This window comes from Meriones unguiculatus, chromosome 4 (genome assembly GCF_030254825.1).
Source record: "Meriones unguiculatus strain TT.TT164.6M chromosome 4, Bangor_MerUng_6.1, whole genome shotgun sequence".
NCBI classification, from domain to species: domain Eukaryota; kingdom Metazoa; phylum Chordata; class Mammalia; order Rodentia; family Muridae; genus Meriones; species Meriones unguiculatus.
This window is the reverse complement of record NC_083352.1, coordinates 99,207,562-99,223,494: the sequence shown is the minus strand read 5'-3', so window position 1 is coordinate 99,223,494 and position 15,933 is coordinate 99,207,562. Positions and strand designations below refer to the sequence as shown.

The window sequence follows — 15,933 nt, the reverse complement described above, 5'->3', positions numbered from 1 at the left end:
CATTGCATCTTCAGTCATACTCAGGGGTGCTTCCCAGCCATGTCCTTCCCATCCCTGCAGCCGTTCTCTTTTTGTGTTCCCCAAGGTGAGACCTCCATGGCTTTCCTGCGCTACACTCCACTTTCCACTCATGTCCTCCAAGTGTTTCCCTTGCATTGTGCCTCAAGAGTGTCCCAAATCCTTAAGATCTGGGGGGCACAGAGCAACCATTACAATGCCTGCTGCTAGGAGAGAAGGGTCATGGAACAACGGTTTCTGGGAGCCATGGTTTCTCATCTTGCGTTTTGCAGATGAGCAAATAAAAACCCAGAGGTGGCAGTGAATTTACACTAGCCAGCCCAGCAAGCCAGGGAGGACTGAAAAGCAGAACGAGATTGTAAGGCAGAGGTGTCTGAGGCAGAACCTGGCACAGAGGTGGAACTTACAGAACGCACAGGCACATTCAGATACTAGAGGCACAGACAAGTCCTGCAGGAAAATAAGACATCTTACTTGTGGGAAGGGAGGTGCTCCTTAAATCTGTCTTGGACCACAGAACCTACTTGTGACTTTGGCGCCTAGGATGAGCCTTATTTACGGTCCCAGAACAGCCCCAAATTGGAAACGACAAAAATTGTGTTAATTATAAAATGGATAATGAAATTCTAAGGTGTTCACACAACAGGAAATCACACATCAGTGAAAATGCCAGCTCCATAGGGCCTGCATTCTGTCCCCACACATACGCCAAGAGCCTGTGGTCTGGGCCTGCTGTTGCAGCATTGGCTAGGCAAGGGCAAGGGATCCTTTCGTTTGTTGGCCAGACACCTTACCAAATTGGTGACTCCGGGTTCACCGAGAGACCTCCTGGGGGAGTGATTGAGACACCCACAGTTCATCTCTGGTAGCACCCAAGTGCACAAAAATGTCAGAAAGCCAGATGGCAATGGCGAGGAGACCAGCGTCTCATTGCCGACGCAGTTACATAAAACCCAGTGTTGCTGTTTCGGGCCATGGGATGTCACAGGTATGCAGTGAGGAGGAAGAGCTGCAGGCCTCTTTGCTTGTCAATCGTTAAGTCATGGACAGTTGCAGAATTTCTTTTGCACTTGCTCTGCTTGGTGCATAGTCACACACTGCATGTTGGCCTTTCGGTCAAAGGCGTGGCTGTCCAGCAGGTGCCTGATTTCACAAAGGGGGTAAGACAGACTGTATTCCAGTGAGTAACCTGAACAGTGCAGCCCAGGGCACACAGCAACAGTGCAGCAGCCCGGGGCACAGCAACAGTGCAGCAGCCCAGGGCAGTCTTCCCTTACTGCAGCTAAGCACAAGCCTGCCACCTCGCACAAGCAGTACTGTTACCACAGCGCTAAGCGATATTTGAAGGAAAGTGCTGCACACAATCTAGACTGTGACGTTAGTAAGCGATTTTAAATGCTTGCTGCTCCGGAAGCTGAGGCAGGAGCATTGCTTAATCCTTAGAGATCGGGATTTTCCTGGACAATACGGAAAGACCTGTCTCAGGAAACTAGCAGAATCGTAGACACCATTAAGTATAGCCCTCGATGCTCTGTAAGGATGAGAATGAACTCACTGCATGCGTTTGCCCAGGCTGGTGCTTAAGTCACCTCCTTCCTTAGGTTCCAGCGCTGGGATTGCAGGTGTGGGCCTCTGCTTGGGCTCTGTGTTTCTGACGGTTGCTTTACGGTGTGCTGGCACTTATACAGAATTTCTTACGCACACATCAGTCTTGTCACCTGAAGAAGCCGTGAATGCATCACGAGGTGAGCCACCCTGCCTTGGTCGCTCAGAAAGGTTCCTTGTGATGTGGTTTGCCTGCTCATCGTCCACACAAGCCTGTGCTGTGCAGCTGAGGGGCTCAGAGAGTGGGCGGCAGAGTGGCAGCGAGCTGAAGGTAGGAAGGTGGCTGAGGGGTGGAGAAAGCCCCCTTAGTGGGGGGGCCATACAGCCTTGCATTCCATCAGTGCAGGGACTTCCGGCTCTGCAACAGTCAAACAGAGACCTCTTGACCTGTGGTGTTCAGAGCAGTGGGCCAGCTGGGCCTCTTGGGGCCAGTGGGGGAGGCTTTCCAGAGCTGGGGGACCCCAGAAAGGCAACCAGCACCATCTGGGGATGGAATGCCAAGGGGTGGTAAAGAGCTGGCCTTGGGAGCCACCTGGCCCTGTGAGCCGCTTCTGGCGTTATTCCACGGAAGGTAAGCGTGGTGTCGGTGACCCCCGTGTGGACAGAACCCTGGCTCTCCAGGCTCCAGCCCTCTGGCCTCCCCTCACGTTTTCTGTCTGGCCAGCCAGGCCTGGCTAAGCTGGGGAACACAGGCCCCTTCAGAAGCGCCTCCCACCCCCAGTCTGGGGACCAGCAGAGCCCTGACAGGCTCTGGAGGGAAGCGGGTCCCAGGCCCAGCTGTGTAAATGTTTTCGGTTTTCCTGCTGAGCCTCAGGCTTGAGTCTGTGCCAAGACAAGCCTGGCCGCAGTTTTCTTTGGCAAGGCTAAGGCTTGGGAATGTCGGGGAACTTTCCAAGAGGGATGGTGTGTCTCAGGCCTGGGGTGTCTGGGTGTGCAGTGCCACCCCTGATTGCTGTATCCCCGTTAGATTCCTGGGCAAAGGCTTCCTGGTAGGAGGGGACATCTCCCAGTGACCCCTTCCTCCAAAGAGCAGTCCTGGTGGCTGGAGGCTCCAGGCAGTCCCTCCATGGTGTTGCCATGGTGTGGTGGTGGCGATGGTTGCTGTCGGTGTCCGGAAGATGCCGGCGGAGGTGTGGACCCACACTGGACCTAGGCTGGGAGACACACCCATCTGACATGGTAGGGTTCCTGCCTGGGCTTTGCTCCTTTGGGCTGGCTGTGACATCAGAACTTTCTGGCTGGATCGCACTGGAGGGAGTATCTGGTGGGAGGGCTCAGATGATGAAGGCCACCTCAGTGATTCGAACCGCCCTGGAGGGAGGCAACATGGAGGGGCGGGGACTGCAGCGGGCAGGGAGATGGAGCTCAAGCTGGTTCAGCAGGGCAAGCTCTAGTTGACCTTGGCTCTGGGTGCACACAATTCTGGGTTGTGTGCGTGTGTGTGAGTGTGTGTGTGTTGTTTTGGTTTTGTTTTCATTTTCAATACTAGGTGTTGATTCTGGGGCCTGCTCCTACGGGTGACCACTGTACTACCATGGAGCTGTACCCTAGCCTTGTTACTTTTTTGAGACAGGGTCTCACTAAGTTGCCCAGATCAGGAAAGAATCAGAGTCTGCCTGTCTGGCTGTATCCTGGCCCTGGCTGGACTCAGGAGGCTCAATGTGGGGTGGTTGTTTATCCGCTCATACATTCACCAAACTTTGGTTAAGTCCTACCGTGTGCTGGGCGCCCTGCCTTATTATACTCTGTTGGCTTTATGAGCTTGTAGGAAGGAGCATGGCTAACGAGCTATTATTTTCTATCACCTACGTGCATCCCCCTTCACGACCTGTGCCATGCATGGCCAGCATGGGGCTGGGGCTATAAAAGAGAATCTTAGGTAGCCTGTCTTTGGGGTAGAGCCCAGACTTGAGGGTCTCAGTGGGATGCTCTAGTCTCCTACCTGACCCCAGGATCAACAATTCCTGGGGGTAACCTGTGGCACGGGCTACAGCGGGACTGGCACGATAGTCTCTGGTCTTGAAGACCAGGCCGGTGGAAGGTGGGCATCCCTGTAGCATGGTAACATGGGGTCAGGGTGAGGGTGGTGCCCACTGAGGGCCCCAGCAATGTGACCCTCCCCACAGCCTCCACTGGGGAGTCGGAACTCGGCCTTCTATATGCAGGGCTCTGAGGGAAGGTTTGGGGCATGGTGGGGTGCAAGCCCCAAGTTCTCAGAGAGCGTCTCTGGTCCTGGTCCTTGGTGGCAAGTCTTAGCACAGGGAGTTCCTTGCAGGCGTGGGTGACATCCATCCCCATGTGTCCAGCCTCACTAACATCACCTTTGCCGAGCTCTGGCTGCATGCCTGGCCCTAGCAAAGCAGCACTCTTCCAGCACAGTAAAGGAGAAAGTGAGGTTCAGGCAGATGCAGTCACCGGCCCCATCACCCTCCCAGGCAGGAGAGTATCAGGACAGGAGGCACTGTCCACGTGTCTATAGGGACTCCTTGCCCTCTGTTCCTTTTCTCCGTAGGCTGCAGGCCACCACCCCAGAGCACCGGCCCCACTCCGAATCCCCCGCCCCATCCCAAGTTCAACCTTCCTCCTCCTCCTCAGCATCAGGCCGGCTGATGAGATGGGTGCCCTCCAGGACAGCCCTGTGGCCTTGGCCTGTCTGCAGTGTGGGCACCACCTGGGGCCTCAGAGGAGCCTGGTGGTGGGAGGGGGGGTGTTCTTCTCAGCATAACGAAGCGGGAGGAGACTGATAGAAATGCTAATTTCATTACCCATGTGCATAATTACAGTCTCCAAGTTGGCAGCTTGCTAGGCAGTGACAGGAGGGAAGGGGAAATTTACCTAACTTTTGAGAGATATGTGCGGTGTGATTAATTCACTCCAGGCCACAGCACAAGGTACCCACAGCCCCCACCTCTCTGGTAAGGTGTGGCCTCCCTGTCCACCATGATGGTCAGGTTGCAGAGGCTGGAGCGGTGCCCGAGATGACAGGACCTCACAGGGTACAGAAAGGCAGCATGGCACCCTGGTGGTGGGAAGCCGGTTGGGAGGGCTGCCTGAGAGAGGCAGCGGGCTGGTCTGGGGGAACAGTGGCACAGTTAGTTGAAGGAGCTGGCTGTGGTGAGACTGAAGAGGGTTGGCTGCTTGTTCGGACCCAAGGAGAATCGGAAGTGAGGGCTTTTGCCTGCTCAGTGCTGGATACTGTGTCCCCTGCTTAGGGTTGCAAAGGGGAGGGCTTCTGAGCCCCGTTTGGTGCCTGACCCAGACTGGATACCCAGCAGGGGAAGCCGGGGAGCCAAGAACAGACTCCTCCCCTATGATGGGACATTTGGAATCCAAGCCTCTGAGCAGGCAGGAGGGGCCCCCAGGGGCCCTGAACTAACAAAGAGGCTCTGGCTTCCCCCCACCCATAGGGGACTTTGCAGAGGGGTCTTCGCAATGAGGGGGTGGCTGGAAATTTTTAATGAGGCTGGGGGTGGTCACCCCTCCCCCACAGCAAGACACCAGCTGCACAAACAGATCTGGAGAGGGAGACCAGGAGGGTACTGTATGGAAGGAGGGCAGCTGCTGGGCACTGTGTGTGTGTGTGCATGCAAAATACACATGTATATATATTCTACAAGTCTATGTGTCTATGTGTAGTGTGCCTGTATGTAGTAGGTGTGTGTGTGTATACCTATTCATACCTGGATACATGGATGTGGGAACATGCCTAAAGAATCAAACCATCCAGTACTGTACACGTTCATGTGTGTTAGAGAGGTCTGTGGGTGCTTTAGGGGTACACAGGTCTCTCGAGGATTCTTTAAGACCCTGTGGTGGGTTTGTGCACTGCTACACCCTGCTTTTCCCTTAGGAAAGGTCATACTCTCAGAGAGTCCTGACGCAAAGGAGCCTCTCTAAATTCACAAGTCTGGGCCTTCTGAGGTGTGTGTGTGGGGGGCTCAGGCAGAATGGGGATGGTTCCAGAAGGGATCATGGCAAGCATCTGCACTAGCAACTGACAGGATAAGAGTCTTTCTGACTTTGGAGAAAGGAATCAGAGAGTGGGTGTGGTGACAAGTGGGAGAGAGATGAAAAGAACCCAGGGGCATGCCTGGCTTGAGAGACGGAGACAGGAGGATTGCAGGTGGATGCCAGGGCACACTCATACCTCAGCATAGTGGCATACACTCTACCCTTCCTCCCCTGCCTTTGTTTCCCTGTTGTGTGCAATGGACAAGGTGACTCCTGTGGCCTCACTAGGTCCTGCACAGCGCTTTCCTGCTGCAGTTTGGGGCTGGTGAGTCTAGGACCACGAGACCAACACCAGGTTACAGAAGAAGCCAGGAGGGCTGGTCAGGGAATCTCGACTTTACCTCGCTGACCATGAGACTCCTCATCTGTACTGTGGGGGGAGGAGCATACATCAGCTTCTCATCCACGAGAAGCCTGGACCCCTCATGCATCTGCTCCGTGGACACATAGGATTCATGTACCTTCCAGGGAATCACCAAATGGCTTTGAAAACCAGTCAAGCCATGCCCATTCTTACAGTGTTCCCAACTGCCAGCATCTCGGGATCACACAGGATTGGCAGGAAACATTTGCTGAATGGTTTCGATACAGTCCACACAGGCCTGGGTGTGTACACGTGTGTGTCTGTAAGTGTCTGCAAGCTGATGTACAGAAGAGGGAAAACGGGTGTATGGCACAGGCCTTCACATGGACGCTGAAGGACAGTAGGGCCGGGTCATTGCATGTGCAGCCGGTGAAATTCCTGTGTGGGACCACTGCAGCTCACGCACTGTGTAGTTCATTGTGAGGGAACATGAAAGGCTTCTCACTCAGGTGTGAGCGTGTGGCTGTCACCCAGAGGGTTAGAAAAACCTGCAGAGCTGGGTGCTGGAGACATACAGATCTGAGGCAGATCTCTAGCTCCGTCCCAGTTCTCTCTGCGAACGGGACCTGTGGCTTTCCCTCCCTGAGCCTCTATTTTCTCTCTGCAACACTTGTAACATTGCATTTCTCATATGTGGATTTGGGCGGGGTGGGATATCAAAAATAACTGGGGCAGAATACTGTGCCCAGAGCCTGTCACGGTGAACAGAGTCAACGCACAGATGTGTAGAGTCTGGATCACACCAGGCTAGGGCTGACTATCTGAGTCTGCCCCACGCATATGTGCATCTTCTCATCTATCCACCTACCCACCATCCGTCCATCCGTCCATCCATTCATCCACCCATCCATCCACCCACCTACCCAACTGTCCATCTTGTCAACAATCTTTTTTTCTGGTTTTTCGAGACAGGATTTTTCTGTGTAGCCCTGATTGTCCTGGAACTCTGTAGACCAGGCTGGCCTTGAACTCAGATCCTTCTGCCTCTGCCTCCCAAGTGCTGGTTCTACAGGTGTGCGCTACCATTGCCCAGGTTTGACAATTGTTAGTTGGGAAAATGTGTGCCTTTGATGGCATAGCTAAGGTGGCCGGTAATGAAGAAAACCTGTCCTTATACCCTTAGGCTCTGATATCAGAGAAAGGATACTGAATTCAGAACAACTGCAGCTGCTCCAGGGGCTGCCTAAGGGGATGAGGTCAGAGGAGGTCTCCCAAGGAACTGGCATGCCACCTGGAGAGAGTAGGATGAATTAAGTACAAGCAGTGAAGAGGAGGAAAAGTGTGGCCAGTGGGAGAGACTGCCCATGCAAAGGGTCTGTGGCAGGCAGAAGCCCGATGGTCAGAAATTCCTGGTGTCTGGAGGGCAGAATAGGTCCAGGGGCCTATTCTGTGGCCACGGAAGAGTTTTGACCTTTACTGTAATGTTGCAGGAGCCATGAAAAGACGGAATATGAATTTTTGAAAGTTAATTTTGCAGCCCTAAGCCTGATATGAGCAATGTTGGCCTCAGGATCAGGGACAGGCATACATCTGACTCTGGCCGACCTGTCCTCAGGCCCCCAGAGAAGATTCTAGCGGCCTAGCTCTCCAGAGGCAAGAACCCAGTACCCCTCACCCCAGCCAGTGGGTTCATTTACATGATCCCAGCTTAATTCTTCCAGGGTATGTAAATGTATGCAAACCAGCATCCAGGAGCCGCAAAAATAGCAGGACGCATTAGCATGCCTCACAGGAACATTGTTTTATGCAAATGGTTGCTGGGCCTACCGAGTAGGCGGAAAGGGGCATCTTCCCATCTTCAAGGGGGCCGGCTTCCTGACCCGCCTGGACCCTGGCCAGCCCTGCCGGGAGGGAGGGGACGCCACAGGTATGGGGGCAGACAGGGTGGGAGGGCTTTGGAGGGCTGGTGTCCTGGGTCTGGTACGATCCCTAGGGTGGCAGGACCCCAGTCTGCTGCTGCCTTGACTAGTCTTTGCCTCCACCCTGAGTCCCCCCTCCCTCTCTGGCCTTGCTAGTCCTCTTCTATAAGTGGGTCCTCACCCTCCTCCCTCTGGTTGCTTCCCTGGGCTGGCTTCTCTGAGATCAGACACAGCCCTCCCACCCCAAGCCTGAATGGTGTGTCCTGGGCACAGGCTCTGGTTTTCCAGGCCACACCCCTCCTGCCTCTGTGGCCCTGTGTCCTCGCATCAGTGTTTGTCTGATTCTGCGATTCCCTGTCGCTCCCCACCTGTCTTCCTCTGTCTGTATCTCTTTCTCTGCCCCTCTTTCTGTCTTGCTTTGTCTCTGACTGTTCCTATTTTCTTCCCCTATTGGTTTTTTTTTTTTTTAATTCTCTGTGTTTCTGTCTCTATTTCTGTCTCTGCTTGTGTCTGATGTTTCCTTCTATCTGTAGCTCCCTGTCTGTGTTTCTGTCTACGCATCTCTCTTCCCCAGATTTTTCCTGTTCTCTGCATCTATCTCTGCTCTTTCTATGTTCCCCACCGTCTTGGGAGACCCTGAGGAGCACCCCACCAGAAGTTCTCTTCCTTGCTCGCGGTACCACCAGGAGCTGAGTGGCCATTTTGGGGAGACATGGAGTCCCCAAACCCCACATTCTGGTGACACCCAGATCCTGGCTGCCATCCACACTGGGAGGGCTGGGGGGCCTGAAAACTCCTTTGAAGTCAGGGCCCTGGCTGGTTGGGGGTTGCCTGGGCTGGGTGAAAGCCAGGATTTGGCTTGGCAGCGACAGGGACTGGCTGATACCCACCAAGGAAAGGCTGCGTCTGCCTCAGTTTCCTTTGCTTGGGATGTGTCCTGCTGTGGTCCACGTCGGGGCTTGCTGTGACCCAACACCATTGTTCTTAAGTAGCTGCCCATCATCTCTCCCTGATTTTTGCCCTTGTCCCTTGGCTTCAGCTTCCCCATCTGAAGAACAGTTCTTCACTGGGTCACGGGGTGGGGAGGGGGAGTCTATAATCTCGTTTTTCCTTCCTTCTCCGGCTTTGCTGGAGGGTTCCCGGCATCTCTGTGCCCAGTTCCCTCATTTGTAATATGACTGGCACCAATTCCCTTCTAAGATCTCCTGGCCAAGCTGGACTGAATGGGGGTCCCCTAGGTGACAGATGGTCAGTGTCAGCCCCACAGTGCCACCAAGTGGCCATGCAGGTCACCATGGGGCAGCCTTGGGTATGGACTTGGGGGTAGGTGTATTTCTGACCTGTGCTAAGCTCTTCCAGAGTCCCCAGGCTCATATGCAACGTGTATGAAGGCCCCTGGGGGAGGAGTCATCCAGGAGTCCCTTTCCCTGCAGAGGCTGGTCCAGACCTTGGATGCTAGAGTCTACCCAGTTTTCAAATGCTGGGTGACATCAGGATGGTGTACTCTCCTCTCTGAGCCATGCTCTCTTCATTACACCAGATTGCTGTGGGGGATCCCTGAAGTGGAAAATGGCTGACCAGGGCTGCCTCCTCTTGGCAGCTGACCGTTTAATCCAACACCTGCTGTATAGTATCCATACAGGGCAAACAATGACAACTGTAGTAACAGCTTGTCCATGAAGGCTTAGCTCTTAGTGAAGTGAGGAGGTACCACACAGCATGGGGTCAGCAGAGAGGTGTGAGGATGGAAAAGGGAAGATGAGGAGGGAGGCTACTAATTAAGGATGGCAGCCTGTAGGAGGCAGAGTTTAACCAGAGGTCTGGGGGATGGCGGAAGGACTAGTTGGCAGAAGATGAAAGGCTTGTGCAAAGATCCTGAGGCAGGAAGGCCATGGACGATCGAAAGCCTGGAAGGAGAACCCAACAGTAATCTTCAATTCCACAGCCCTCTTTAAATGAGACTGTGCTTCTCTCCGGGGTGTTAAGAAAATCACCAGGAAGGTTTAAAGAAAAAGGAAGCCATTTCTGGGCGGTCTCCAGGACAGCCTATCTGGGACTTTATTTCTGAGAACTCTGTTTCAACGGCTGGATTAGGGTGTCTCTCTCACTCTACCCTGGCGTTCGGCTACCTGGGAGCTCCTGAAGTGCAGCAGAGCAAGCAGCGATGTGAGCGCACTGCGACCCTTCTCCTGGCCCCTGCAAGCCTGGTCCGCTTCCCTCCAGGATCTGAGGCACTGCTTTGTGAGACCATACTGGAGGGACTGGCCGTGTCTGGCCTAGAAACAGCCAGAGGTTCTGAGAACCCACCACACTGAATCTGCCTCTGGCCCCAATGGCTTCACTTAACCCCGGTCACCTCTTTAAAGACCCCCTTTCTGAATGCGGTCACATGTAGGTTAAGCCCAGAAGAGGTGGAGAGCTTGCCTTGAAGGGAGGCTGAGCCTGTGAGAGCAGCCTAGACCCCCAGTGGCAGAAGACGGCCTTATAGTTGGCTCAGCATTACCAGCTTCAGGGAGAACAGCACAGATTAATTCAAAATGTTTGGGCTGGTTTTTAATGATGGCTTCTTAAGGGATTAATTTTGATTTTGACTGTGTGGGTTCCCCGTTTCTGTGAGGTAAGCGGAGAAGGCCCCACGATTGGAGGTGTGCAGGAAGCGTCTGGAAGCTGGCTTGCCCACACATCTGTTGGCGTGTGCAGCCGGGGCTGTCGAGGATCACAGCAACCTGTATGTGACTTTTCATGTGGTCTGAGCTCCCTCATGATATGGTAACAAGACCCCAAGGTGCCCGTCCCGGGAGGTACGACCTCACTGTAGAAGCTGCTGCCTCCCTACCTCCACATTCTTCCATTCATGGAGTTCAAAGGTCACCTGGTTTCGGGAGAGGGGTGACTGATGTCTGTAAATACTTGAGAAGGTCAGTATGGACAGTTTTTGGGAAACACACTTTACTGGAAGGACAGAAATAGCTGAGGAGACAGCCTCTGCTCAGGACCTCAGCAGTCACAAACAAACATTAGTTTTACTCATTCCAGTACTTGTGTATTAGGAATAATTCCTAGGAGTATTCCAATACTCGTGTATTATGGAATACTCCTAGGAATCATCCTATTCCCTGATTCCTGGCCTCATCTGGCTGCATCTGCCCTCTGTCCTGTATTTGTCATAAACACAGATTCACCTAAATATATATGTATGTATGTGTATATGTATATCTGATCTCTTTAGTTTAGCATATTTTCCCCAGGTTTACCCACATTGTAGCATGGATAAGTGTTTTATTCATTTTTATGCCCAAATAATAGTCTCTTTATGGACATACCACAGTGAATTTATTCATTCATTTGTTAATTAACATATAGTTGATTTCTACTTTTTACTATGAGTATTGTGACTAAGACCTTTTAAAAAAGATTTTACATTACTTATTTTATGTGTGTGTGAGCATTTTGTTCACATGTGCGTCTGTACTGTGTGCATCCCTGGTGGACGTGGAGGTCAGAATTGGGTGTCAGATCTCCTGGAACTGAAATTGTGGATGGTTATGAGCCACCATGTGGTGCTGGAAATAGAACGTGGGTCCTCTGGAAGAGCAACAAGTGTTCTTAACTTCTGAGTCATCTCTCCAGCCACAGGATTTAAAAAAAATTTCTATATGCATATCAAGAATTGCAGAGGCATGGTAATCTTGTATTTAGTTTTGTGAGCAATTCCTAGTCCCCCACTGTTGAACTGTGCAGAACCTAAAGATGCATTTAAAGGAATCACATTGGTGTCTTGAAAAGTTCTGTATAACTTTTGCCCTGCTCATTTGTATCTGAGGACAAGCAAGTATTCATGGCTTGGAATCATATAATTACCTGTTACAGATTAAAATGTTGAAGGACTACAGGGAGAGGTCAGTGAAATAGTGGACAGGTCAGAAGACAAGGGACTATCCATTGATCCATATATCTATCCACACATCCATCCACCCATCCATCCATCCATCCATCCATCCACACATCATCCACAGAAAGATGCAGAAAAGTAATCAGGAATGTGTGGTATATTCTCTATGAAGTTGTTTTAAGATGCAAGGGAAGCACGGAGGACGAGGTAACTGCCTGAAGGGCTCGGCTGGGTCTCATGGACCCAGCACCTTTTGAGCCGAATACTGAAGGATGATTAAGAGTTCTCCTTGAAGCATAAACAGGAAAGGGGAATCCTGAACTCAGAAAGAACAAGAATCAAGTTGGGGAAATCTGTCTGCAACAGGGGGTAATCAGCCTGTGCTAACCCTTCCCAGGGTGTGGGGTCCCAAGCAGGCCCTGTGTGTCTTCCTCTAAATTGGTTGGTCCTGACAGTTCTTGGCTCTCCTGTCTGACCAGCTGACTTTACCCTGCTGCTTAGCCTCTCTTGGTGTCACCAGACCCTGAGTTGGAGGGACTTGGTGCAAGTGTAATGGGAGCTGGTGACAGACGCCTGCCAGCACTGTGACCTTCATCGGGCTCAGAGGTGACTTTGGTGCCCAGAACCTCAGCCATTGGCTCCATCCTGCCTCACCTGGCCAAGTATAGGAGTGAGGACACTTGTCACCGTGACAAAATCCCAGATGAAAGCAGCACAGGAAAGGAAGGGGAACGGTTCCTTCTGAGTCAGTCTGTGGGTATCGTCCACTGTGGCTTGGAAGTCATGGTGGCAAGAGCCTGGGCCACAGGCCACATCACGCTCACAGTCAGGATGCACAGAGAGATCAATGAGGGTGTTCAGCCTGCTTTCTCCATCTCATTCAGTCTGGAACCCCAGTCCCTGGGATGCACTGCTCACAGTTAAAGGGTGTCCTCCACTCCGGTTAATTCAGTCTGGAAGCTCCATCACAGGCATACTCAGTCACTAACCTCCTAGGCGAGAGTCTAAAGCCTGTCAAGCTGACAATAAATGTTAATAATTACAATGTGTATGCATGTGCATGTGTTTATATGTGTGCATATGTATGTGTGCTGTGCACCAACGTGCATATCTCTATCATGTATGCAGCCCCCCACACGTACGTATCTGCGTAAGTGAAGCCTGGAGCCACGGTCCCTTGCTGAAGTTTGATCACGTAGCCACTCACCACAAAGAGCATATACTGAGATACTTCTATGAAATCGGCCCAGAGTCTGACACTAAAGATGTGGAGGTGACGGAGGTGAGTCAAGGCTAGCATCCACAAGTTACTATCACAGGAAGTTGAATTTGGTGGAAAACCTGGTCTGTCTAGGCAGGGGGCAGCATTCGAAAGGTGACTGGAGACCTCTCAGAAGAGGAACAGCCTGTCGCTGGTGAGATAGGCCGTGTTGCTCACATGTGCATGGAACAGAGTGACACGTAGAAGGAGCAGCACGTGCAGAGGTCCAGCAATGAGATTAAGCTTCTGGGTACTCGGAACTGGCAATCAAAGATGTAGAACAGGCTTCCGTGGGAACACCTTCCTGTGGCTTCCATCGCCTCCTGCTCAGGCCAGTAACTCATCAAGGAGACATCTTTCCTGGTGTCTGCGAGACTGGAAACCTGTCGGCTTCTTCTTATAATTCTCCCTCATTTTAACGATCTGCATTTCAAAATTATGTCCCCACATCCCAAGGCCTCTGGGCACCAGGTATATTTCTCCAAATCTCAATAAATAAATACAGTAAATCCACGTGCTTCTGGGATTTTTATGGGCCAGTCTGCCAGGGAAATGGGCTGGTTGCCTCGGAGGGCTTGGATGACGGAGCTGGCGAGGTAATTAGTGGCTGAGTTATGGGGCCACTTGAAGTCTAATTATCGGGAGATCGGAGGCACCCGCCTCATTTGGGGCCAGATTTACATGATGCTGGGCTGGCTCTGAGGGCAGGCATTTCCCCAGGGACACAGCCAAGAGGCGACTGGTGGGTCCCATAGGGAGAAAGTTGGATGTTCCATATGGGCTCCTGTCAGCCCAGCCTGGCTTCCCCAAAGCCCTCTCAAGTCTTTTTTCTTTTTTGGTCTGTACCAAAAAAGTGAACCTTGTTCCTCAACCCCAATGTTTTGCACCCTGTACACTGGGCTGGAAGGCAAATTACAGACCAGCCTGCCCAATTGCCTGGCTTGGCAAACTGCTTCAGAGTGTGCCCAGCCCTTCATTTGGATCCCAGGAACTAACATGGCCCCTTTGTTGTGTCAGAGAATCATCTCTGCATCCCAAGCCCAGGAGAAGGTCAGAATCCCACGTTCCAGGCCCGAATCCTCCCCAGAACACGTCTCTGTCACTCCATCATAAAAGTGAAACGTATAAGTTGACCTGCGGAATTGGGATGTCTGCCTATGCGTCTTCTCATTCATTAATTCATCCATTGGTTATTCATTCCTTCCCAGGTGAGAGAAGACACCTGCCATGCATGATGGCCGGATACAAAGGTTCAGTGGAAGAGAGGCTTTTTGCCTGTCATGAGTGCTGTTGTGCGCCATCTTCATGAACGTCTTCCCTGCTCCACGCTCACTTTCCCAGCTGAGCAGGGGCACACATGTCTGGTCACTGTAGGAGACAGTCAGACTGGAAGTTTCAACACCCCAATGCTCAGGACATCCACATCCCAGCTGGGTCGCTGGCTCTGTGATGGCCTCCTTCCTGGTTTCTCCACTACCCCGCACTTCTGCTCCCACACATAAGCCCAAGAAGACGTCCCTCAGGCCCCCAGGAGTCTGAGTGCTCTGCCAGACACTGCCCTCCTAGATCTGCCAATACAGCCTCGCTCTGAGAGCTACTGGCTGCTTTCCACCCGGCTCCTACCGCCTTGCCTCGGGCCTCTGCATTCACATATGGTTTTTCTGCTCCGAACCTGCCTGGCTCCTTGCTGGGGTCTCAAGAGCTCCTTCTGGGTTCCATGTTTCATTAGCCTCAGTCAGTCTCTCAAGGTGTAGTCACTTGTACCTTGCTAATTACCTGCCAGTTCCTCCCACTGGAACCTCAGCTTGCTTCTCTATTTCTCTGCTGTGTTTATGGTACCCTGTGATGGCTGTCCTTGGTTGTCAACTCAACCACATCTGGAATTAACTAAAACCCAAGTGGCTGGGTACACCTGCGAGGGAATTTTTTTCTTAATTAAATCGTACAAAGTAGAAAAGACCCACTTTTCATCTGGATCTTTCCTAGGAAGATCCACCTTTAGTCAAGATCTTTTGAGGTTGGGGGAAAAAAAAATCTACCTTCAATCTAGACCACACCTCCTGCGGACAGCCTACATAAAGGGCATGAAAGGAGGAATTTGCTCTCTTTTCCCGCTTGCTCTCGCTCACTGGCTTACGTCTTTGGGATTCCAGTGGACACTAAAGATCAGCTGAGAAATCCAGCCTCATGGACTGAACAACCACTGAGTTCTTGGACCTTCCATTGGCAGACTGGTCATTGTTGGGCCAGCTGACTGCTGCCTCTAAGGCACACTAATAACTCCTGGCCCACGGTCATTCCATAAGCCCTCTTCCTCAAGAGCAGTGGTTCTCAACCCTCCTGATGCTGCGACCCTTTAATGCAGTTCATGCCGCGGTGACCTCGCCCAACCACAGGATTATTTCATTGTTACGTCACAACTGTAACAACAAAATTTTGCAGCAAATTTGTAAACTTTGCTACTTTTATGAATCGCAATGTAGATATCCGATATGTCGTTTGAGCCCCCAAAGGGGTCACGACCACAGGTTGAGAACCACTGCTCTAGAGAACCCTGACTAATACATACCTGCTCAGTAACCATGACCCCAGAGGAGACGCATGAGGACAACACACGAGTGTGTTTCTCAGTCTGTAGGCAGGGAGACTGAACAGAGAGAAGATGCAGCCTTGTGGCAGAACAGTGTTCTCAGAATGAACATCCTGGGGAGAGGTCTACCAAGGTTCGTGAGACTCGGGGTCCCCGGAGTCTCGCCCCAAAGTTAGACGAGCAGAGATAGCTGCTGGAGAAAGTCTGAGCAGTAAGCATGCTGTGCTGGGAGGTTCTGGGATGCAGATTTTGGAAGCGTCTGCTCAGGCAGGGTGCGTGTCTTAGCCATGCTGCTGCCTTTGAGGCAGGCAGGCTTCTGTAAGAAACCCAGCT

General features: G+C 52.1%; 1 long non-coding RNA gene across 2 annotated transcripts; it reads left to right on the top strand.

Annotated features, from left to right (window-relative positions):
• Nucleotides 1–2,666: 2,666 nt before the first annotated feature.
• LOC132653514 (uncharacterized) lies at nt 2,667–14,850 on the top strand. Of its 2 annotated transcripts, none has more exons than XR_009591245.1 (3): nt 2,667–2,802; nt 12,878–13,031; nt 14,219–14,850. It is a non-coding gene; the product is annotated as an uncharacterized LOC132653514 (long non-coding RNA). The 2 variants fall into 2 exon arrangements; XR_009591244.1 differs by lacking the exon at nt 2,667–2,802 and adding an exon at nt 7,740–7,865.
• The last annotated feature ends 1,083 nt before the right edge of the window (nt 14,851–15,933 follow it).